At 40.4% G+C, this 26,496-nt stretch overlaps 1 long non-coding RNA gene across 1 annotated transcript; it reads right to left on the bottom strand.

The window, feature by feature from the left end:
• Positions 1 to 825: 825 nt before the first annotated feature.
• On the bottom strand, positions 826 to 19,956 carry LOC118761076. The gene is made up of 3 exons (XR_004997139.1): positions 19,946 to 19,956; positions 2,895 to 3,096; positions 826 to 952 (listed from the first exon to the last, which is right to left on the bottom strand). It is a non-coding gene; the product is annotated as an uncharacterized LOC118761076 (long non-coding RNA).
• Positions 19,957 to 26,496: the final 6,540 nt, after the last annotated feature.

Genomic DNA, 26,496 nt, shown 5'->3' with positions numbered 1-26,496 from the left:
TTGTCTCGAGATCAACTTTGTCTCGAGATCAACTTTTTCTCGAAATCAACTTTGTCTGAGATCAACTTTGTCTGAGATCAACTTTGTCTCGAGATCAACTTTGTCTCAAAATCAACTTTGTCCCGAGATCAACTTTTTCTCGAGATCAACTTTGTCTTGAAATCAACTTTGTCTGAGATCAACTTTGTCTCGAGATCAACATTGTTTCGAGATCAACTTTTACTCGAGATCAATTTTGCCTTGTAGTCAACATTGCCATTCACCATTTCGGAATGGATTTTTAAAAATATCACTCCAGAGGCGGTGCATTGAGGAGACGCCATGGCCTTCGTGGGTGGTAGACTTAATCCACAACCACCCGGTTCGATACCCCACCTCTTACTTTGGTAGCCCTTAGCTGACCAACCACTTTTGTAAGCATTCAAGCTAAGCCACCTGTTTAAAAATCCCTTCCACTTCTTTTCCCACCACTGTTGGATGCTCTGTAAAGTGTTATAGGCACTTATTTCCCCTTAACTGACTCAGAAAATTAATCGGTTTTCTCTGTGAACGGATATTGCGAAAATGTTGATACTAAAAGAAAAGCGGCATGCTGTCAAAATCGTTGATACGCCGGACGAAATGCTTAGCGGCATAAATTTTGATTTCAAGTGCCACCACCTAGGTTGACCTCGCTTTTCGTAATTTTGGAGACTATAAAATAAGGTACCAGTGAAGTACATGGGTGGATGTAATCGACTTGCTTCTTTCCTTAAAATTTGCTGGCCTTGTGCCAAAATTTAAAGGAATTAAATAGAAAACAGAAAAAGAAAACTTACTTGTAGAGTTTTCATGTCTGATGATTTTTTCGACGGCTCTAAACTGTTCATAGCTTTCATTTTTCCTCAAGTCGTATTCACCAGCTACAACTGTCCAATAATTGGTATCATTAAGATGGTTGAACGCGATCGCGCTACCAGAAATGAAACAACAATAAAGTTAATCTAAAACCACGAGATAAACATAGAATTTTACGCGCTTAAATCTTGTTCAAGTATGAAAGATATTTTAACCGGAAAAGACCTTTGACTACATTTTGTCGTGAAGAAAAGTCTTTCTTTAGATCCAAGCGCAATAAAACAGCATAGTCAGTTTAGAGCAATTTCTATTGCATTGGTGAATGAATTTCGAACTCGTTATTTCTCTTCAGTACCAGACACCAACAAAGACAACACTGATTTGACAAGAAAACTTTGCTTCTTTTATCGTAAATTAGTCAGTAATATTGGTCTTAAGGTTGTATATAATTAGGCATACTTAATTTCCTTGGAACTAAGCTGGAACTAAAAAATTCTTTTTTACTTCCAGTTTTCTGTCACCATTATCCCAATCTCTGGTAACCATAGTATAAAATTGCGTGACAACCATTTTTTATATGTCAATTGATGTGGCACTTGTGAAAGTAGGTACATCGTAATCGGAATGAAAAGTTTAATGGAGTTGTTTGGATGCAGATGATTTAGCACAGCTCACTAGACATTCAGCCTTGTTTTGGCAAGAGAACCTCTTGGCATTCGAGGCAAACACACACCCGCTCATAACCCACATACATGCATTCGCGCGCAGAAATATACACATGCAGATAGAAAGAGTGAAAGAGAGCACAAGAAGGAGAGGTATTGCAATTTATAAACACGGTGTGGCTGTTTGGTAAAAAGCTTGCTTTTAACCACATGGTTCCGAGTTCAATCGGCACTTTGGGCAAGTGTCTTCTACTATAGCCTCGGGTCGACCGAAGCCTTGTGAGTAGATTTGGTGGACGGAAACTGAAAAGAAGCCCGTGGTATATATATATATATATATGTGTGTGTGTGTGTGTGTGTGTGTGTGTGTGTGTGTGTGTGTGTGTTTATGTGTGTGTGTGCTTGTCACTCTACCATCACTTGATATCCGATGTCGGTGTGTTTACGTCCCAGTAACTTAGCGGTTCGGTAAAAGAGACCGATAGAATAAATACTAGGCTTACAAAGAATAAGTCCTGGAGTTGATTTGTTCGACTAAAGGCTGTGCTCCAGCATGGCCGCAGTCAAATGAGTGAAACAAGTAAAAGAATAAAAGACAAAAACCCAGAGAAGATGACTCTGATATCCGGTGGCTGTGTGGTTAAGACGCTTACTTCCCAGTCACATGGTTCTGGGTTCAGTCTCACTGCGTGGAACCTTAGCGCAGTGTTTTTTACTATATCATCGGGCCGACCAAATGCTTGTAAGTGAATTTTGTAGACGGAAACTGAAAGAAGCCCGTCGTATATGTATGTATGTGTGCGCGCGCGAGCTCGTGTGCTTGCGAGTCTGTGTTTGTTCCCCACCATCGCTTAACAACTGGTGTTGGTGCATTTACGTCAACCGGTGTTGGTGTATAACTTAGCGACTCGGCCAAAGAGACTGATAGAATAACTACCAGGCTTTAAATATTAAGTACTGAAATCGATTCATTTGATTAAAAGTTCTTCAAAGCGATACCCCAGCATGGCCGTAGTCTAATGCCTAAAACAAGTAAAAGATAAAATATAAAGATACACATAAAAGTGATTTATTTGCTTAGGGTTATGCCATGCGGACGATTTCAAATAAGGATGAAATGGTACTACACATAGATGCCTATGGCTAGAAATTTTAAGACCTTTTTAATATGTAGGAAAGAGAAATATTAAATGTGTATGGTCTGTGCCTCTTCATTACTCCTTGATTTAAAATTCAAACGAGTAATATTCTCCACTAAACGTGATCTAGAAGGGATTGCCTTCCTTATGATAGCTTACCATCAGGGTGCGTCACTTGTACAAAATAAAATTTTATTTCGGATTTCTCAGTTAAAATGTATATATATATAAATATATATGTATTGAAACTTACTTAAAACAGTGTGCAGCAGATAAGACCCACTGTGGATGGATTAAAGTGCCACCGCAAAGATGTTTGAAACCGGATTTTACTTGGAAAGGATGATTCCCTTCGAAATATAAGGACACCAACCAAGGAAAGTCGCCAGGAAATATTCTGCCGCCACCAATAACTCTTTTCTGACGGTGGTGATGCTTTCGCCCATGAATCTCACCTGAAACGAGAACAAAATTTTTAGTGTGTCGGACAAAATGCTTAGCGGCATTTCTTTCGGTTTTACGTTATGATTTCAGATTATGCCGAGGCCGAATTTGCATTTCATTCTTTCGGGGTCGATAAATCAAGTACCAGTGTAACATTGGGGTCAATGCAATCTCACAATTTCAGGCCTTGTGCCTTTAGTAGAAAGGATTATTATTATTATTATTATTATTATTATTATTATTATTATTATTATTATTATTATTATTAGTATTATTCAGTAATATATTTTTTATATCGTGCTTTCACTTCACTACCGAGCGCAGCTCTGTGTGCCTTGGGTATGTGCTGTGATTTGTTGTGATGCTCTGATGGTTATTGTATGGAAAGTGTTCTGCGTAGTATGTGTGCAGTGCCTAGTAGTGCAATTTTCTGTATGTTATATGTGTTTGTAAGTCCAGGTGTTTTTGTTATGTATTTGTCTGAATATTTTTTTATCATGCCTAATGCACCTACTATGATAGGAATTGTTTCTGTTTTCAGATTCCACATTCTAGTTACCTCTATTTCCAGGTCTTTGTATTTTGAGAGTTTCTCCATTTCTTTTAGAGACACGTTGTCATCCGCTGGTATTGATGCATTAATTAGAAAACATTTTTTTTCTTCATGATCTCTGACAACTATATCTGGTCTGTTGGCCTTAATTTCTCTATCTGTCTGTATTGGCATATCCCAGAGTATGGTTGCTTTCTCGTTTTCTGTGAACTTTTATGTTGTGTGCCTATACCATCTTTTTTCTGTTGTTATTCCATAATGTTGGCATAGCTTCCAGTGTATATAGGTCCCAACTCTGAATATATTCCCTCTTAGCCAGGACTGGGCAGCCAGAGATAATATGATTTATTGTTTCTTGTCCATCTCCACATATTCTGCAGTTACTTGTTATATTTCTTTTCATTATATGTTTTTGGTAATTTCTGGTGGGGAGGCTTTGGTCTTGTGCTTCAATTAAAAATCCTTCTGTCTCTGCTTTGAGTCCTGAGCTTCTCAACCATTGTTGGGATTTTCTTTATCTATTTCTTTTGCATTTAGTTTAGTCCGGTATTTGCCATGAAGGGGCTTTTCTTGCCATCGTTTTATCATGGTTCCTTGCTGTTCTATTTTTAGTTTGGATTTCATTTGTTTTATAGCTTTTGTTGTTTATACATCTTCTTCTTCTTCTTCTTCTTCTTCTTCTTCTTCTTCTTCTTCTTCTTCTTCTTCTTCTTCTTCTTCTTCTTCTCTTCTTCTTCTTCTTCTTCTCTTCTTCTTCTTCATATTTATTCGGTGGTATGATTTCTTGTTTGTATTTGTCAGCTTCCTTAAATACTGAGAACAGTTTTTTGTTTTGCTCGTGTTTTGCCGCTATTTGTATCAGTTTTCCTTCCTTCTGAAGTAGATATTTTTGCAGTCCTATGGTGTTTATTTTATAGTAGTTTTCCAGCTGTATAAGGCCTCTACCACCATCTATACGTTGTATATATAGCCTTTCTATGTCAGATTTTGGGTGATGCATCCTAGATCCTGTCATTATTTTTCTTGTTTTCCTATCTATTTTGGTCAGTTCATTTAGTGTCCAGTTAAGGATATTGTAGCTGTAACTTATAACTGGGACAGCTAAAGTGTTGATACCTATTATCTTGTTTTTAGCATTGAGCTCTGTTTTCAGTATTGATCTAACTCGTCTATAATATTCTTTTTTTTATTTTCTCTTTCATTTGTGTGTGTTGTGTCTTATCTAGTTCATGGATTCCTAAGTATTTGTAAGTTTGGCTTTGGTCTAATTCTTTTATTTCATTGGTTTTATCTAGTGTGGTGTTGCTACTCATAATTAGTTTTCCTCTTTTCAGGGTTACTTTGGCGCATTTTTCTAATCCAAATTTCATATCTATTTCTTTGGTAAATCCATGAACTGTCTTTAGTAGTGTTTCCAGCTGTTTGTCATTTGTAGCGTATAGTTTTAGGTCATCCATACATAAAAGGTGGCTGATCTTTTTGCCGTAACATTTATATCCGCATCCAGTTCTGTTTAGCATATCAGATAGAGGTGACAGTGGCAAGCAGAAAAGGAGTGGAGAGAGCGTATCTCCCTGGAATATTCCTCTTCTAATGGGGATGGCTTTGGTTTTCACAAGTCCTCTTTTGTTTGGCGCTGTAGCACTGTTTGCCATTTATTCATAGAGTGTCCTATGTACTTTATAATTGTTGGTGCAGCTTTGTTCATGGCTAGTGTTTCGAGAATCCCTGTGTGGGGGATGCTATCAAACGCCTTTTTGTAGTCGATCCAGGCCATACTGAGGCCTTTCTTCTTTCTGTGGCTGTCTTCAGTTATGGCTTTATTGATCATTAGTTGATCTTTACAGCCATATGAGCCTTTGCGGCATCCTTTCTGCTCTTCTGGGAACAGGTTGTTTTCGTCCAGGTGCTTGTTCAATCTTTGTGATATTACTGCAGTAAATGCTTTGCACATTGTAGGGAGACAGGTTATAGGTCTGTAGTTTTCTGGTTTTGCTGTCTCATTCTATTTGGGAATTAAGATGGTTTTCCCCTTCGTGAGCCATTCAGGCATTGTCTCTGGCTCTGCCAGTATGTTGTTAAAATTTTCAGCCAGCTTTTCGTGCATTCCTGTTAGATATTTCAACCAGAATTTGGGGATCTTGTCATGCCCAGGTGCCTTCCAGTTGCTTAGTTTTGCAGTGCCTGGGTGACCTCTTCAGTTGTTGTTGTTGTTGTTGTTGTTGTTGTTGTTCTTCTTCTTCTTCTTCTTCTTCTTCTTCTTCTTATTATTATTATTATTATTATTATTATTATTATTATTATTATTATTATTATATTATTATTATTATTATTATTTTTTTTTTTCTTCTTTCAAATTTGCTTCCATTTCTTGCCGAGTGTCTTCCCGACTCCTAGGGCAAAGAAACTCATAGTATACATTGGTAGGCCATTAACCAAACTCAGTAGTTCGTTCTTTTTTTTTTTTTTTTTTTAAAGTTAAATTAAAATACATGAGCAGCAACAGTTCTCACATCGACAATGCTCTTCTCAATACGTGTGATGTACCAGTTAAGACATTCTTTTGCACTTCTTGCAGGGATGGTAAGCCAGGGATCATTCTCATATAATTTTCGGTTCCCTTCTTGATCATTCCTAGTGCTCCTACGATCACTGGTATTGTAACCGCCTTGAGATGCCACATTTTCTCAATTTCAATGAGTAGGTCTTTATATTTTCTGAGCTTGTCAAACTCTTTCGCTGAGATATTATGATCACAGGGGATGCTCATGTCGATCAATAAGCAAACTTTATTGTTTTGGTCTTTCACAACAATATCTGGTTTATTGGCCTTGATGGTTCGGTCTGTATGTACTGGAAAGTCCCACAGAATGGTTACATTTTCTCCTTCAGTTACAGCCTCAGGGTGGTGATTATACCACTTGTCGGCAGTTTTGATATTGTAATGCCGACTTATTAGCCAGTGGAGATATTGGCCAACTCTGTCATGTCTTAATTTATACTCCACTGGTGCTAAGACTTTACATCCAGAGATTAGGTGGTCCACTGTTTCAATCATGTCGTTGCAGAATCGGCATTTTGGATCTGCTCCATTTTTCATCACATTGGCCTGGTAGTTCCGGGTTAATAGGCTTTGATCTTGAGCAGCCAGGATGAAACCTTCACTCTCTGCTTTTAGCCCTGAGCTCCGTAGCCACTGATGGGTTTGCTTCTGGTCAACATCAGCTTGTTTGCTGTGGGTCACATATTTGCCGTGCAGAGGTTTCTCCTCCCACCTATCAGCCAATTGCTCGTGCGCTTTTTTCATTGCCATCATTTTTACCTTCTTTGCAACAATAGTTGCCGTACTTCCCTCGGGTTGTTCAGTTTGGGAATCCTGCACGAGATCAATAGCAAATTTTTTGCTTTCCTTTATGATAGAATGAAGCTTCTTTCGTCTCTCGTGATTTTCCACGAGCTTTAGCATCCAGTCATTCGATATTTCGAGATATTTGGCCAGTCCAATTGTGGTTGTTTTGTAAGCTAGTTCAAATTGGATCAGGCCTCGACCTCCTTGGGCTCTGGGGAGGTAAAGGCGATCTACGTCTGCCTTTGGGTGGTGCATCCTATTACAACTCAGCAGCTTGCGTATTTTCCTATCTATATTCTTTACTTCACTCATATTCCAGTTCAACACATTGTAGCTATAAGTAACAACTGGAACTGCTAAGGAATTTATAGCTAACACCTTGTTACGTGCATTTAGTTCAGATTTCAGGACTGCACGAACTCTCCTATAACATTCCTTCCTGATTTTCTCTTTCATGCTTGCATGCTGAATACCAGAGCCTTCATTTATCCCTAAATATTTGTATGTTTGTTCTTGCTCAAGCTCTCTTATGACTGTGTCAACATCTAACACGACTGAATTTGTGGTCTTCACTTTCCCTTTCTGGAAAGTGGCCTTGGCACACTTCTCAAGTCCAAACTCCATCCCGATGTCATCGCTGAATGCTTTCACGTGCGCAATAGGCCTTCAAGTTCATTATTGTCTTTACCATAAAGTTTTAAGTCATCCATATAAAATAGATGGCTTATTTTTTTATTGGCAATTTTATACCCATACCCTGTTCTGTTTAATTCACTTGTAATGGGTATTAGGGCTATGCAGAATATTAAAGGTGAAAGTGAGTCACCTTGAAAAATTCCACAGTTGATGTTTATATTTTCTGAGGCAAGTACTCCATTAGAGTGGTATAATTGGAGATTCGTATTCCACAACGACATATTGTGCTTCAGGAAGTTTGAAATCACAGGGGAAATTTTGAAGATGTCCTGCGATCTCAAGATCCATGGATGCGGTATACTGTCGAAGGCCTTTTTATAGTCAATCCATGCGGTGCTGAGATTTCTACGCTTGTTGTGACAGTTCTCAAGGATCATACGATTGATTAGCAGTTGATCTTTGCATCCGTAAGAGCCTCGGCGGCACCCTTTTTGTTCAATGGGGAAAATATCGTTCTTCTCCATGAATGCATATGTTTTCTCCGCCAGGATAGATGTTAGGATTTTATACGTGGTGGATAGACAGGTTATAGGCCGATAGTTTTTTGGAAGGTTGGTTTCGTTATTCTTTGGGAGTTATTCTTTTGTCACTCCAAATCCTTTTCCAAAAGTTTTGAACTTCTTCCATGGGAGGGGGGTCTTTAACGGTTACTTTCTCCTTCCCTATTTCTCTGTAGAATTTTTTGGCATTAGATGTGAACAGCTTATTTGCTTGTAAAACTTGTTTCTCTTCTCAAATCTTCGTATTATTGGGCTTTTGCTTGGACTTTTTGTTTCAGCGTTTCTTTTATTGATATCAGTTCTTCTCTTGGTGAGGATCCAAATTTTCTCTTCATCTTTCTTCTTGTTCTGGATCTTACATCATTTCCACATATTAGTTAATTTAATATTGATATTTCCCCTCTCATAAATTCAATCTCTTTTTCAATTTTACTTCTCCAGGTTTGATTTCTTCCCAGGTTTTGTTTTCTTTGTTTTTTCGGGGGCATACAGCTGGTTTCAATTGCCCTAGCAGAAGCGTAAATAATTTCATTTAACTCAGTAAAATCAGGTTTTAATTCTCGTATTATTTCATTTGTTACATAGTTGCCAATTTGGATTGTTTTTTTATTTTGGTTTGTATTTGAGAGTTTATGAAGTGGTTCTCTATCATTCATACTTGTATGTCTTACAACTCTGTGTTCTTCAGCAAATGCGAGATCTTCAGTTACTGTTGTTTTTTCGTTTTCCTGGCTATCTTTAACAGGTACAATAGAATTTCTTGTATCTTCAGGCCTTTGCCTACTTTGGTCTGATGGCAGTCTTTCAATTAAGCCTCGTGGCGGGCTATACTGTTCACCTGATTCTTCATTTCCTTTGTGTCTTATATTTATGTCATTTTCCGTTGCGTGCTTGATCGCGCTTATTTCACTGTCTGTGAGTCTGTTATTTCTAAGGATATCCCTCCTCACATTTGCTAATTTGTTCTCGTCCAAATAGGGCCTACTGTCTTGATTCCGTGTTCTCCATATACTGTGAGAGTTTGCGGTGTGTCTCTCTTGAGATGGCCTACCTAATGCATAGTAATAAGCGTATATTACTTCTTTATACTCTTCTCGGGTCCATTTGTTCCGCTTACATTTTCTTTCTGTGGTGGTTGTGGTGGTGAACTTGGAGGGCTCGAGTTGGGGGATTTCCCGTTCAAGTGACCATCCATGTCCGTATTCGGAGAAGAGTTTGTGCCAGTTGATGACTTTTCGATCCCAGGCTGGCTCTTCCCTGGGGGACGCGCTTCCAGATTAACCATAGGACAAGCGATTTGGTATACTGATTTAGTTTTCCTTTTAGTTTCCAAAAACATTTTGGTGCTACGATAATGTTATCATTTTATAGCTTTGATTGGCTCGTGGGGAGACGGCCATCATTGCCGTTACAATTATAATCGTACCATTATAGCAGCCGTAGTCGGCTTATTATTGTTATTATCATCACCATTATTATCACTATCATCATTATCACCACCATTACCATCATCATTATTATCATCACCATCACCATCACCACCATCATCATCAATGATATTGTTTTATGTGTAGTCACAGCAGTATCTTATTATTGTTATTTTTGTTTTTTTTATCATTATCACCATCACAGTAGTGTCTGTCTGTATCGTTGGCTGGCTTGGTGGTTGGTTGGCTGACTGTCTTCAACGCCAGAGTTCTTGCCTGTCAAATAATACTTTCATATTTGGTTAACAATAGAGCCGAGGTGAGGTTTGTGTTGGTTGAACTCTTTGAGTGTGTGTGTGTGTGTAGATAGATAGATAGATTATCAGCACTATTATTATCATTATTATCATCATCACCATCAGTGATATTTTTTTTTTTTAGGTGGGGTCCTATCGGTCAAAAAAAATTCAGATGTTTACTACTATTAGGCTTAAGAAAAATTAAGGAAGGGCTGTTCTGTATTGTTTGTGAATAGAGAAGTTGTGTTCGACCAGAGAGAATCTTAGCATCATCATTTTATTATTATTATTATTATTATTATTATTATTGTTATTATTATTATTATCATATTATTATTATTATTATTATTATTATTATTATTATTATTGAGTGAGAGAGCAGTGCATGCCATCAAAGTGACACTGGGATAAATATACGAAGCCCAGTATACCCATCATGACAACCCGTCTGATAAGGGTACACTAGACACATGCATCACAACCATATGTGCACAACATGGTGATCTCATATCAAGATAAACAGCACTTGACCTTGCAGGTGGGGCCCAGTTAGAATTTTCTTCTGGTCGAATAACCCATCCCGCTCAAAAGGTTCCTGAATAAGGGTTGTTTAAGGATGTTGAGCGAAACACCCATGTTTCCAGAGGTGAATTATCCAAACCCCAAATAATCCCTCTCAACACATGGCTATGATGCTCCCCACTACTTCTACTCGTGATCAGCGATGCACATATCGCCAGCCGCTAAGGGACATGCTTAACTAGTTATGGTCAAATAACTGACCAGCAAATCTGTGGTATGGGCAGAATATTTGCTGTAGCCCATCTTTTATACCAAGACAAAACAATGTACATGATAACACTTCCAATCAGTTAAGATCAGAAGCCATGAGAGCCACTGCCTGGTACTGCATTAGAGGACTTATTATTATCATTATTATTATCATTATTAATATTATTATTATTATTATTATTATTATTATTATTATTATTATTATTATTATTATTATTATTATTATTATTATTATTATACAGGGGGTGAGATGGCAGAATCGTTAGCACGTCAGCCAAAATGTTTAGCGGCTTTTCGTCCATCTTTACGTTCTGAGTTCAAATTCCGCCGAGATCCAATTTGCCTTTGACCCTTCGGAGTCGATAAAATAAGTATCAGTGAAATACTGGAGTTGATGTTATCGACTAGCCCCCTCCCTCACAATTTCAGAACTTGTGCCGAGAGTAGAAAGGATTATTATTATTATTATTATTATTATTATTATTATTATTATTATTATTATTATTATTATTATTATTATTATTATTATTATTCAGGGGATTAGGTGGCAGGATCGTTAGCACGTCAGCCAAAATGTTTAGCGGCTTTTCGTCCATCTTTACGTTCTGAGTTCAAACTCTACCCGTGAACAAAGGTAACACCCCTTATTTTTCGATTATTATATTTGACTTTTGCTTGGTATTTGTACAAGTTGACTCCAAATTTCACCTAGAGACCTCAATAGACAACAAGTTAGAAGTCTGAGTTGTGTCATGACTAGGGTGCCATATTTTGGGATTTGCACAGAGTATTGTTCTAGAGAATGTCTGTCAAAACATGTGAAATTTAGGAGTTTGTTTGTTTGTTTGTTCGATTTACAGTAATGAATATTACTCCGAGGCTTTCAACCCATAAGTACTATTTAGAGAGGTCGATTTCGCTTGATACAGAAGCCGGTAACTGCGTGGTTTTTGAGCTGGCAGAAACGTTAGCGCGCAGGGCGAAATGCCGCTACGTTCTGAGTTCAAATTCCGCCGACTCGACTTTGCCTTTCATCCTTTCGATGTCGATAAAATAAGTACCAGTTACGCACTGGGGTTGATATAATCGACTTAATCCGTTTGTCTGTCCTTATTTGTCCTCTCTGTGTGTAGCCCCTTGTGAGCAGTAAAGAAATAGGTATTTCATCTGCCGTTACGTTCTGTGTTCAAATTCCGCCGAGGTCGACTTTGCCTTTCATCCTTTCGGGGTCGATAAAATAAGTACCAGTTACGCACTGGGGTGATATAATCAACTTAATCCGTTTGTCTGTCCTTATTTGTCCTCTCTGTGTGTAGCCCCTTGTGAGCAGTAAAGAAATAGGTATTTCGTCTGCCGTTACGTTCTGTGTTCAAATTCCGCCGAGGTCGACTTTGCCTTTCATCCTTTCGGGGTCGATTAAATAAGTACCAGTTACGCACTGGAGTCGATATAATCGACTTAATCCGTTTGTCTGTCCTTGTTTGTCCTCTCTGTGTTTAGCCCCTTGTGGTTAGTAAAGAAATAGGTATTTCGTTCTGAGTTCAAATTCTGCCGAGCTCGACTTTGCCTTTCATCCTTTCGGAGTCGATAAATTAAGTACCAGTTACACACTGAAGTCGATGTAATCGACTTATTCCGTTTGTCTCTCCTTGTTTGCCTGTGTTTAGTCCCTTGCGGTAGTAAAGAAATAGGAAATAGGTATTTCGTCTGCCGCTACGTTCTGAGTTCAAATTCCGCCGAGGTTGAATTTGCCTTTCAGCATTTCGGGGTCGATAAATAAAGTACCAGTTACGCACTGGGTCGATGTAATCGACTTAATCTCTTTGTTTGTCCCCTCTATGTTTAGACCCCTGTGGGCAATAAAGAAATGTATTTCCAGTAGGCTAACTCTCAATATAAACTCATTAGAACGCCCACTTTTATGTCTTACTGGGATACAGTCAAAGGAAATCGTGGCGCTAAAGCGTATCCCAAATTGAAAAGCTTAAGAGAACTGGATTTCTGAAAAGATTATTGAATGAAATGTTTTTCATTTTATAAAAATTATTCTCAAGCATGACTATGATTAAGATCATGACTGTTCGATTGGATGGTTTGCATCCAAAGCACATGGTTTTGAGTTCTGATCTGCTGCACGGCACGTTGAGCACTTGTCTTATACTATAACCCAGTGGTTTTCAACCAGGGTTCTGCCAGTACAGTCTAGGGGTTCCGCAAGAAGTTACAAAACTGCTAAGATCGGCAGTAATTTTTAATTCTCCTGTGCAGATACGTGTGCATAAGACTATTAAATTATTGCACAGGGGTTCCTCGAGCCAGTGGAATGTTTCCTTGGGGTTCCGCTCCAGCAAAAAGTTTGAAAAGCACTGCTATAACCCAATGCCAGCAATTGACCTAATGCCTTGTCAGTGAATTGGTATACGGAAACTGTGTGGAAACCCTTCATGTGCATATGTATATCTATCTATCTATCTATCTATCTATCTATCTATCTATCTATCTATCTATCTATCTATCTATCTATCTATCTATCTATCTATCTATTTATCCATCTATCTATCTATCTATCTATCACTCTCTCACTCCTTCTCTCTCTCTCTCTCTCTCTATATATATATATATATATATATATATTATATATATATAACACACACACATATATATATAATATATATATATATATATAGATAGATAGATAGATAGATAGATAGATAGATAGATAGATAGATAGATAGATAGATAGATAGATAGATAGATAGATAGATAGATAGATAGATAGATAGATAGATAGATAGATAGATAGATAGATAGATAGATAGACAGGTAGAGCTGATGTACAGCACGTACATTTGATCACTAGAAACAAATTATTTGTGCAGGTCGTTAGGTAAAAGCTGAACACTGAGAGGTCATCCTCGACGGGAGAGTCCAACATCTGATCCTATGTGAACGGTCATAGGATCAGAACATCCTTACCAGTCCAACCATCATATCTAGATAGATAGATAAACAGATAGATATGTTTCTTTATTAGCCACATGGGGCTGAACACAGAGGGGACAAATTACAAAGTAGAGCTTGTCTTTTTGGGGAGAAATAAAGGGGCGAGGGTAGGTTTTCGATCAAAAGGGATCGTAAAAAAAATGATCAATAGGGATCGTGTATCACAGAAATGTCATGATGTAAAGTGTAAAGGGGGAAACAGATAATGTTTATCCGTGGAAAGAAAAGCTTACGCAAAAGACCACGGTAACCTCGATCAATAATGTCACATGTTAACACATTTATTTGGAAGTAAGTAACTCTCTGTTTTAAATTTTTCTGGGTTCTTAGGATTATGGTCAAGGTGGCTTCGTCATTCATACGTGCCATCTTTGCTACATTCACCCAGATATATAGATAGATGTGTGTATGTGTCTTTACGCTTGTTTCTCCACCACCACCACCACCACCACCAACCCACCACCACCACCACTAGCATCATTCTGTTTCACAATGGACACAACAAAAGGTATCAAAGATTTTTAGGAATGTGTAGACGTTTATCTCAATACTTGATAAATACTAAAATTCTCTACTTTTAGTCAGGTCTCGAAATGATCGCAGAAAAAACTGAGATGAAGGGTATTGCTCAAGAACGCAATGCACCACTCCAGGGACTGAAACCACGATCCCGCGATCGTGAGTGTAACACCCTAACCATTAGGCCATGCATCCTGATAGCAGCAGCAGCAGCCGTTCAAGAATTTGGACCTGGAGATCTCCATTTCCAGCGACTTCGAGGGCCACCTCCCAGTGGTGTCAGGTGTCAACGAAGAGCCCTCGACTGCAACAAGACGACCAAAGTTTATTTTTCCAATGTCTGGGGTCTCCCGACCCGAAACCCTAGACGATCACCTAATCACCCTTACCCGTCTTGTTGCTTAGCAACAACAACAGCAGCAGCAATAGTAGTAGTGGTAGTGGTAGTGGTAGTAGTAGTAGTAGTAGTAGTAGTAGTAGTAGTAGTAGTAGTAGTAATGACGATCCTTGCTACTATAGATACAGGGTTAGCAGTTTTGTGGGGGTGGGGATTTAGTTGATACCAGCCGATACTTTTGGCGTCCCTGAAAAGATGAAAGGCAAAGTTGACCGAGGCAGAGTTTGAACGGAAAGAACTGCAAGAAATACCGCAAGGCAATACTTCCTTATAGGGACAACGGTCCAATCAATAATTCTACTTATTTACTGAAACATTATTCTTGTGACAACGGAAGGTTGAGTGGGAAAACTGGCCCCGGGGCGTTTGAAATCGGAACGTCAAGTGCCGTTACTGAAGGTCGCAGTATAAACTGGTAGCTTGCAACTTTAGGATATGCATCTTCAAGGTTTAAAAAAATACTCACAAGCGCCTTCTGCATGAGCAATTAATAGGAAAGAAAAGGCACCGAGGACACTCTTTTACCCTTTTACTTGTTTCAGTCATTTGACTGCGGCCATTCTGGAGCACCACCTTCAGTCGAGCAAATCGACCCCAGGACTTATTCTTTGTAAGCCTAGTACTTATTTTATCGGTCCCTTATGCAGAACCGCTAAGTTACAGAGACGTAAACACACCAGCATCGGTTGTCAAGCAATGCTGGGGGGACAAACTCTGACACACAAACACACACACACACACACCACACACACACACACCACATATATATATACACACACACACACACATATATATATATATTATATATATATTATATATATATATATATATATATATATATACACATATATACGACGGACCTCTCAGTTTCCGCCTACCAAATCCACTCACAAGGCTTTGGTCGGCCCGAGGCTATAGTAGAAGACACTTGCCCAAGGTGCCACGCAGTGGGACTGAACCCGGAATCATGTGGTTGATAAGCAAGGTACTTACCACACAGCCACTCCTGTGCCTATATATGTTTAGGGGTACTTCTTCCGGTTTTATGTCTCTAGTTCAAATTTCGCCGAGGTTGACTTTGCCTTTTATCCTCCCAAGGTTGATAAAATACGCATCAGTTCCCCCCACTTCCCCCCAAATTGCTGGCCTTGTGCCAAAATTAGAAAGAATTGGAATGATTTAACATGAATGTGAATGCTCACGTACTTGATTGCGTGCGCCAAGATATTTTAATCAACTCTAATGATGCACCCTTAATGATGAGAAAAATTAATTAATTCTGCTTTGAAAAGACAGTTAAGACACCCACTGAATTTAAACTGATTAAAATTAATTAAATGCAGAATGCAGCGGGGGAGAGGAGTGGGCGTAATGTTTGGTCATATTAAATAAACGCTGTGGTGTGGCGATTTATCACACTAAGACAACAACAGAAAATTCAATAAACGCAGAACATGTGAAAAAGAAATATTTGATTTGGTTTTAATTGGTACAAAGAATATCTTTACCAGAATCGTTAGATCATTGCAGAAAATGCTTTCCGGCATTTCTTTCCGTTGATGTTCCGAGTTCCACTCCTGCCGATGTCAGTTTTTCCGTTTGAGCTCGATAAAAAATGTACCAGTGGAACACTGGGTTCTTTTTAATTGACTTCCACTTTCTTCAAAACAGTGCAAGGCTGCCCCCACCCGAACTGATATTAATTAAACATTCTTTTCTACTCTAGGAACAATGCCCGAAATTTATGGGGAGGATTCCAGTCGGTTAGATCGACCCCAGTATGCAACTGGTACTTAATTTATCGATCCCGAAAGGATGAAAGGCAAAGTCGACCTTGGTGGAATTTGAACACGGAACGTATAGACAGATGAAATCCCGCTAAGTATTATTTTTGCCCGGCGTGCTAACGTTTCTTATTTCTTTACTACCCACAAGGAGCTAAACATAGAGAGGACAAACAAGGATAGACAAACGGGTTAAGTCGATACACCGACCCCAGTGCGAAACTGGTACTTAATTTCTCGACCCCGAAAGGATAAAAGGCAAAGTCGACCTCGACGGAATTTGAACTCAGAACGTAGCGGCAGACGAAATAGCTATTCCTTTACTACCCACAAGTGGCTAAACACAAAGAGGACAAACAAGGAGACAAAGGGATTAAGTTGATTATATCGACCCCAGTGCGTAACTGGTACTTACTTAATCGACCCCGAAAAGATGAAAGGCAAAGTTGACCTCGGCGGAATTTGAACTCAGAACGTAGCGGCAGATGAAATACCTATTTCTTTACTGCTCTCAAGGGGCTACATACAGAGAGGACAAACAAGGACAGACAGACGGATTAAGTCGATTATATCGACCCCAGTGTGTAACTGGTACTTATTTAATCGACCCCGAAAGGATGAAAGGCAAAGTCGACCTCGGCGGAATTTGAACTCAGAACGTAGTAGCGGCAGACGAAAGACCTATTTCTTTACTACCCAGAACGTAACGGCAGATGAAATACGGCTACGCATTTCGCCCGGCGTGCTAATGTTTCTGCCAGCTCGCCGCCATGATATTAATTAAATATTGAATGTAGTCGGGGGTGGTGAGTGAGTGTTATGTTTCAGTTAATTAAGCAAACAATACGGTGTTGCGATTTGTCACACTTTCAGACAACAGCAAACTAAATAAATGTGGAACAGGTGGAAAAGAAATAATTGATTTGGCTTAAGTATAAGGAATGTCTTTGACAGAATCGTTTGAGCTTCACACAAAATGCTTAACGGCATTTCTAGCGACTTATCCGTCGGTCTGAGTTCATATGTCACCGAATTCAACTTTACCATTCATTTTGTCATCATCATCATCAATCCCTGAATATTACTGTTTCAAGTCCTATGACTCATGGGACCACTTACTCAATTTCCATGGCGTATAAGGTGCCGAAATCACAACATTACCCTTGAACGAAACCGGGGATCATTTCTATTTCGATGTCTGTTAGCCACTCTTTTGCTCTTATTGCTCTTACCTAGTCGGCTAACCGTTGCTCACTTATTTCGAAGTGTCCTATCTCATTCCATTTTACTTTCATTCGTTGTCGGAATCAATTATTCTTTTCCACCTGTTCCACGTTTATTTAGTTTGCTGTTGGATTCACTGCTGATCCAGCATTCAATTACCGTTCGGTTTGCCTCCTTATTCCACATTCTTCTCTCCCTCTGGCTTTGTTTATAAGCAATCTCTTGCTGACGACCGGGCCTGCACTGCTCAACCAAAGGGCACCATCTGGACGAAAGGTTTTCACCTTTGGTTCCATCCTCATTAACACCATTATCTGATACATTTGTATTTGACATTTTCACTCAACATTGATGTATGTTTTTTAGGGTTTGCCACCAACCGGTATTTTTATCGAGACATCATCTCTAGTAAGATTGTCGACCAAGACTGCAGAGCTCTTACTACCCATAAGTTGGGCCTGTTTCCTTCGAATTTCTGTGTTGAAAACCATGACCCTGATTCTCACTAAATAACAGGTGAGCGTCAGTTGGTCCCATATCATCCGGATATTGCTCCGGTGTTAAGTCCCGATTCGCGGTTCGTTCGTCTTCATCCCAGGCATGGAGCCGTTGGACGCTGACATATTGTCACCACTGTGCCTAAGGAGTCCTATCGACTCCAATTTTAAATCAGAGTTTTCCTTCTCCCAGACAGACTGCCAACCAAGGCTAACGAGTTCTGTCTCCGAGTTTTCAGAATGGCCATGGGCTCTTCTGAGTTCCTCTGCCCTTTGTCGAGTTTTGTTTTTAATCCCCGCAGGATGTCGAAAATGCATCCTCATAACCAAGCAAACCCAGTGGGGTTGCCGGTTTAGTCGCCACTTATTAATCATTTTGGGTAATTATCAATCTGGGTAATTACTTGTTCACTATTACAATTTCACTACTACTACTACTACTACTACTACTACTACTACTATACTACTACTACTGCTGCTGCTGCTGCTGCTGCTGCTTCTACTACTACTACTACTACTACTACTACTACTACTGCTGCTGCTTCTACTACTACTACTACTACTACTGCTGCTGCTGCTACTACTACTACTACTACTACTACTACTACTGCTGCTGCTGCTGCTGCTGCTGCTACTACTACTACTACTACTACTACTACTGCTGCTGCTGCTGCTACTACTACTACTATACTACTGCTGCTGCTACTACTACTACTACTACTGCTACTGCTGCTGCTGCTGCTGCTACTACTACTACTACTATACTACTACTACTACTACTACTACTACTATAGTTCCTACCCTATCTTATTTTCTTGTTCACTACTGTAGTTTCATAATTATTACTACACATATGCTATTACTAGAAGGCCGAGATGTCTTAATATTGTTTCCCCTGATTTCGTTAGCCAAATAATGGCAGATTTATGGCTGTTGGTTTAGCTACAGCTGATGCTGCGGCGTTCAATAGAGAAGCGGGTTTGTTGTGTCTACTAATACAGGCTGTTTGATTGGACTGCTACTTGACATGCCTGGCGGTGAATTGGGGGCAGGAGCGGGGTTTTTTTTAAAGTAGCGTCGACAAGTTAGAACTAGCATAGCTAAGATATAGAAATTTATAAACATCTTAAAGTTAAAAAAAGGAAAAAAAACATAGTATAACACATCACATCGTATTTATGATAAAGGAATCTATCAATAGAAAATCACATTGTAGTTAAGATGTAAAAAAAACATCTCTAAACATCTCAAAGTTTTAGCAAACTTATGGAAAAGTTATGGAAAGGCTTACACATTTTGGGAGAGAGCTGTTAAATGGCTATCCTATTGTGTGACTTCCCTGAGAATCAATTGGAAGATGTGGGAGGGTAGAGAGAGAGAGAGGGGGGTGAAGAGGAAGCAGGTAGGTAAGCTCGCCAAAGTTCCAGCGTGGACACGAATTTATGTATAGAAATCTAGATTTTTTGGAAGGACCTAGCATAGCTAAAATAGAGGAATTTATGAAATTTTTGAGAGTAGCATCGATATGTTGGAACTAGCATAGCTAAGATATAGAAATTTATAAACATCTCAAAGTTGTATTACTACTACTACTACTACTATTATTATTATTATCATCATCATCATTATTATTATTTTTATTATTATCATCATTATTATTATTATTATTATTATTATTATTATTATTATTATTATTATTATTATTATTATTATTTTATTATTATATTATTATCATCATCATCATCATCATTATTATTATTATTATTATTATTATGATTATTATTATTATTATTATTATTATTATTATTTGTTTTCCTTACTTGTGTTTGAGACTATTGTCTCAACTTCTGTATTCACTGATTGTATTTCCTGGGTAGAATCATTCTAGAAATAGACAAAAATGAATAATAATAATAATAATAATAATAATAATAATAATAATAATAATAAAATAATAATAATAATAATAATAATGCCGAAATATTATAAGCATACTCTGTGACTAGAATTATGAGTATACACTGTGTAAGAAATAATAACGCACGTGGTCGCATTGTGTAGGGAATACGATCGCACGTGGTCATATTCTTAACGAATTATTATAAGCCATAAATACAATGCAGTGCCAACAGAATATAAGTGAATCAACGACAAGTCTTGCTGTGGAGAGATAAATATTATTTATTTTACAACCGTGTCAATGTTAAGAGTTCGTAAGCGTTAACACGTTTTTGCGCATGCAGCACGTGTTTGTGTCTGTATGTTCGTGTGTGTGACAGATACAATAAGGGTGAAAGCGTGTGACATAGTAGGTACAGAGCATAGAGTTAATGATGGAAATTGATTTACTGTTCATGAGGTACACGAAGTGTAAGCGTTCAATATCAAGATGTTGTGTCTCGGAGCTGAGATTAGTTGAATCACTTGTTGTGCTTATCTTTCTCTTGATATAGATATTCTTTCAGATATTCTTTCAGATACTGCAACTGTTTTTCCGTGGTGAGATTTTCACCTAACAGCATGAGTTGAATCTGTAGTTATCTTGTGTACAAGTTAAATCTTCGTAGATAGAGACGATGTTGGCGATGACATTATGTCTGTCGCTTGGTTTACTATAGCGTCTTCATATCATGTTTTGCTTGGTTATTTTTCTCTTGATGTAGATATTCTTTCAGATATATATACTGCAACTGTTTTTCCGTGGTGAGATTTTCACACTAACAGCATGAGTTGAATCTGTATTTATCTTGTCGTGTACAAGTTGAATCTTCGTAGATGGAGACGATGTTGGTACAATGATGGTGACGACGGCGGCGGAGATAGAAGGCTTTCTGTGGTGAGTGTACATTAGCGTCGTCGTGGCTGATCGTCTTCCGCTGTGACTGGAACATGTTGAGTAGCTCTGTGGTCAGAGGTTTAGTCCTCATAAGGGCTAGAAACCAAAGACGCAAGTATACTGAAAACACTCCCTTATATACAAGTAAGGTGGCTCAACAGAGCCTAGGAAATGGGACCTTAACCAAAGGCCGTGATTGGTTGGCTTTGGCCAGTGGCGCGAAATAAGTAGAGAGACAGATCGCGCTTAGATGCCAACCAATCAAAATAGTGGACACAACAATGTTAAACTAGCCAAAGATCTTTGTAATCTCAAACGAGATCATTCTTAATATTTCTCTCAAACAGTGAAGATAGCAATGAAGAAAACAATATTGCTACACCCTGTGACCATAATATTTCGGCAAAAGCATTTGATTAGCTCAGAAAATATAAAGATTTGTTAAAAGAAATCGAAAAGATGTGGCATCCCAAAATAGTTACAATACTAATGATTGTAGGAGCATTTGGAATGATCAAAACAGGAACTGAAAATTATTTAAGAATGATCGCTGCCTTACCATCCATATTGGCAAGAGCAGTGTTGCTGTGGATTTTCTTCCCCTTTTTCCCTTTATTTTATTTGTTTCTTTTATATATTTTTATGTTTTCCTTTTTCTCTCTGTTTTCTTCCCCTTTTTCTTTATCACATGACTTTGTAAATGAGCAATCTGGTGTGCTTATCTCAATGGCCTACCAATGTATTCAGTGCGTTTCTCTGCCCTAGGTTCCAGGAAGACACTCGACAAGAAACGGAAACAGAATTGAAAGAAGATGATTATGAAAATAATAAGCATCACAGCGGAGGCAAATGGCGTGCATGTCAGAGGATACAGAAAACGAATGCACAGAAAATGGAAGGCATTAGATCTGTTTGAGATTATTGAGCAGAGATTATGTGACCAAGCAAGAGCAATACGAATGACTGGATGGTTAACAGAAATGGAGCTGGAAGCAATTAAAAGAAAGATATCGGGTGATGTTGGGCATACGAGAAACGGAAGTGGTATGGACAATTGTTCGCAAGAATATACTACCAAGAATTGTGAAAGAATTGAGATCAGTGACTACTCGAACAATGAAGACCAATCAATAATAAACATGATTTTGCGCCTTTTAAATACAGAAGGCGCAGAATTTACGTGCGACTTTAAGAAGGCTAACCAATGGAGATTAAATCAAGAGACGAATAAAGTCAATAATGTATTGAGACACATGATGTACGGTGTAAAGGGGGAAGCAGATAAGGTTTATCCGTGGGAAGAAAAGCCTACGAAAAAGACCACGGTAACCTCGGTCAATATTGTTATATGTTACCACATTTGTTTGCAAGTGGGTAACCCTCTGTTTTCAATTTCTGGGTTCATAGGATTATGTTTAGATCTTTCTTCAGCAGTGTTACGGCTCCTCGGCTCACAAAACCAGGAATGCTCCCGTTTTGCTGCCAGTTGCAGTACACCGCTGCCAAGACGTCTCCAAACAAGTCTGGCATACAACTGTAAAGCTCGTAGGGTAGACCATCCAAACCCGGCGATTTGTCTCTCGAGCATTCTACCATCGCGTCCAGCACTTCCGCCGCCGCGATGGCACCTTCGCAGCGCCCTGCCTCTCTTGTCGAGAGTCGTGGTAGGCTGTGTGATAGATAGATAGATAGATAGATAGATAGATAGAGAGAGAGAGAGAGAGAGAGAGAGAGAGAGAGAGAGTCAGACAGACAGATAGATAGATAAATTGATAGATAGATAAATAGATAGATAGATATAAAGGTAGATAAGTTTCTTTATTGGCCATACAGGGCTGCACTCAGATGGGACAAATTACAAGGTTGAGCTTTTCTTTTGGGTATGAAAAAAAAAGTGGTGTAGGTTTTCGATCAAAAGGGATCGTAAAAGGGAAAAAAAGAAAAAAAGGAAATGAAAGAAAAGAAAAGAAAAAAGAAAAAAGAGGAAAAAAGGGGAAGAGGAAAAAACGATCCATAGGGATCGTGTATCACAGTGTCATGATGTACGGTGTAAAGGGGGAAGCAGATAAAGTTTATCCGTGGGAAGAAAAACCTACGAAAAAGACCACGGTAACCTCGGTCAATATTGTTATATGTTACCACATTTGTTTGCAAGTGGGTAACCCTCTGTTTTCAATTTCAGGGTTCATAGGATTATGGTCAAGGTGGCTTCGTCATTCATACGTGCCATCCTTGCTACATTCACCCATCTTTTTTTAAAACATTCGCTAGACAAAACTTGCCTCTCTACTCTCACTTTCCTTTTCAAGTGGTACTTGAAGAAGTTGATGAGAGATTGACCAGAGAGGAAAGTGTTTGTCTCCAATCCTTTCAGACGCGTCCACCAGATACTTTCTTTCGCCATAGCCACAAGGATGATGAAAATAGCTCTTCCTTCCCGTTTGAAGGAAGGAGGCGTGACAATATTGATGGACTCAGCTGATAAACCGACTCGTCCTACACGTGACAGCAGTTGTTCGACATAAGCCCACAGGTCGGAAATTGTTGGACACTGCACGAGTGCGTGCAGAACGGTTTCGTCGCTCTGACCGCATCTCGGGCAGGTCGGCCCCGTGTTTCCCGAGCCGTGTCTGTAGAGCTTATCCCGAACGGGTAGTGCTTCTCGGTAGCACTGCCAGGCCAGGGATCTCTGGAGATTGTCCATGGGCCCTGGCTCGAAAGTCGTCCCGAACAGGCGGGTCAAGTATTCCTCGTCGACGTCCAGGTTCGCCCCGAGCTCGTCGTCGTACCTCCCCTCCACTAATCCCCTATAGAATGCTTTGGTTGTGATGGAGTCACTCAAGGTCGACCCGGGACGGCAGAGTTGATTGAGAGCAACGCGACACTCGCGGTGCCAATCGCCCTTCCTCGGCCTCTTTTTGATTCACGAGTGCAGTTCAGTCATGGAGACGAGCTGCGGGAAAGCGTGCCTCACAAACGGCGACCACACCTGTTCCCCGTCGTCTACGTAGAGCCTGAGATGTCGCAGTCTCAGCGCATGTCTACGCATCATCAACCACGGCATGCCCAGTCCTCCTTTTAACGGGTGTTGACAGCAAATGGATCGCCTGAACATCGGGATGCATCCTTTCCACAAGAAGCGAAAGAGAATGCGTTCTAGTGTGGTGATGGTAGGGTCGGGACAAGGCAAAACGGTCAGGCGGTAGTAGATGACGGACGCGATGTACGTGTTCGCCACCTCCGCCCGATCTTTTAGGGACAGTTTCCTCTCGGCCCATTGCCGGGCGAGAGTGACTACCCTACTCGTTATCTCGTTCCAGTTCTTCTCCATTTGGAGGTCCGGACCGAACCAGACCCCAAGCAACTCGACCGGACTGTCGGTCCAGCGTCCCACAACGGAGGCGCTGGTGGACGGCATGGGCTTGCTTCTCTAGGTGCCTAGTCGCAAGCCCACTGATTTTTCCCGGTTGATTTTCGCTCCTGTCACCGCTTCGTAGTTTTTCAGTGTCTTGCCGACCTGATCGATGTGCTCGTGGCTAGACACTATGACGTTGACGTCGTCCGCGTATGCAGACACGCTCGTCCCGCATCCCAGTTCTCGCGGGATGCCCCTCAGAGTTGCCAGCTTCCGCAATAATGGCTCGAGAGTCAATACGTATAGAAGCGACGAGAGGGGGCATCCCTGACGGACCGAACGTGCAATATCGAAAGGTTTTGATAGATGTCCATTTACGCGAATTACCGAACGGATGCCTCTGTACAAAGCGGCTATCCAGCCGCGGAAGACGGGACCGAAGCCAGTCGCTCTGAGGACCGCCTCCAAGTATCGATGGTCTTCCCTATCGAAAGCTTTCGATTGATCCAAATTGATCAGCGCCCCACCCATGCCAGGTTCGTTAACTACCCTGTCTATGATGTAGCGCATCAGGTGGAGGTTGTCATGGATGGTCTGTCCCGGCACGGCGCACGTTTGCGCCTTGTCGACCAGTTTCTCGATGACAAGCGCCAACCTCTTGGCTAACACCTTGGCCAAAATTTTCAAGTCTGCATTAAGCAGATTGATGGGCCTAAAGTTATCTATCACATTTCCCTTGTTTAGATCTTTCTTCAGCAGTGTTACGGCTCCTCGGCTCACAAAACCAGGAATGCTCCCGTTTTGCTGCCAGTTGCAGTACACTGCTGCCAAGACGTCTCCAAACAAGTCTGGCATACAACTGTAAAGCTCGTAGGGTAGACCATCCAAACCCGGCGATTTGTCCCTCGAGCATTCTGCCATCGCGTCCTGCACTTCCGCAGCCGTGATGGCACCTTCGCAGCGCCCTGCCTCTCTTGTCGAGAGTCGTGGTAGGCTGTGTAGGTAGGCACTGAAGTCCACCCTACGTTCTTGCCCACCACTCGTTCCGAACAGTCGGGCAAAATGCTATTGAAAGGCCTCACACATTTTACTTGGCTCGAGCAATTCGCGCCCCTGTTCATCTACCAGAGACCGAATGGTGGCTTTGTTGCCCTGTTGCGCCTCTGCCACCCGGGTCTCTCTCGCGGCTCCAACACCTTCGTTCCTTAAAGCACGCATCCTAGCGCTGACAGCACACCCTTCGTGTTTAGCGTTGAAGCGTTGGTTGAGGGCCAATCTCGCCGCCAAAACGTTTGATGCGATGCCGCTTCTAATTGTCTCTTCTAGCTTCTTAACTAGCTCACCCTCTACTCTATTTCTATCTATGGCTAGTGCTTTGCTGTACCTAATCGCTCCTGCTTTTACTGCTCTCTTGAGGGCAAACCACCATTTGTTGTTGATAATGGCTCCCGTCAAAGCCCTCTTTACTAGTGTGCTAATCCGGTCTCTGAAAACCTGTCTCGATGGGAAAGACGCGTTTAGTTTCCAGTATCCGGGACCCTGCCTAAGTGTCTTACTTAAGTCTAGCGTACATGTCACAAGTTTGTGATCCGTGTAGCTGACTATGTGGAATTGTGGACATCCTATGCTATCCCTATCTACTGTCCTACACACTATCCTATGTAGATACGACCTCGACGACCCGATGCGGTTGCTCCATCTCCACGTTGGCGCATTCGGGTGGTCTAGTCGGAACCTGTCAGACAGTTGAAAGCGTATGAGCAGGTCTCTGAGGCAATTGCACCCCCGTCTATTCCTATCTCTGCCCACGTAGTCTACATGCGTGTCCAAGGTAGCATTCCAATCCCCCACTAAGAGTAAAGGACGAGACGTTCCAAAGAATACTTCTAGACGTTGAAAGAAATCCGCCCGACCTGTTAAGGGCGGTGCGTAGACTGATACGAGTCGAAAAGCGCACCCATTGCTGCCGTCGATATCCAGGACGACCAGTCTACCCTCCGGGTCTACGAGTATTGTCTTTACTTTGAGATCCAGACTCTTGCGAAAAAGTACCGCGGTGCCACTACCGCCCATTCTTGGTAGACAGGGGGGGAAATAAATGTTGAACAGTCCGCCAAACATAGTCTTTAGGGCCCGCGGATTGTGGAGTCTGGTCTCACTTATGGCTATGATTTCTAACT

This window comes from Octopus sinensis, unplaced genomic scaffold (genome assembly GCF_006345805.1).
Source record: "Octopus sinensis unplaced genomic scaffold, ASM634580v1 Contig07170, whole genome shotgun sequence".
In the NCBI taxonomy this organism is placed as follows: domain Eukaryota; kingdom Metazoa; phylum Mollusca; class Cephalopoda; order Octopoda; family Octopodidae; genus Octopus; species Octopus sinensis.
This window is presented reverse-complemented; position numbering and strand designations above follow the sequence as displayed.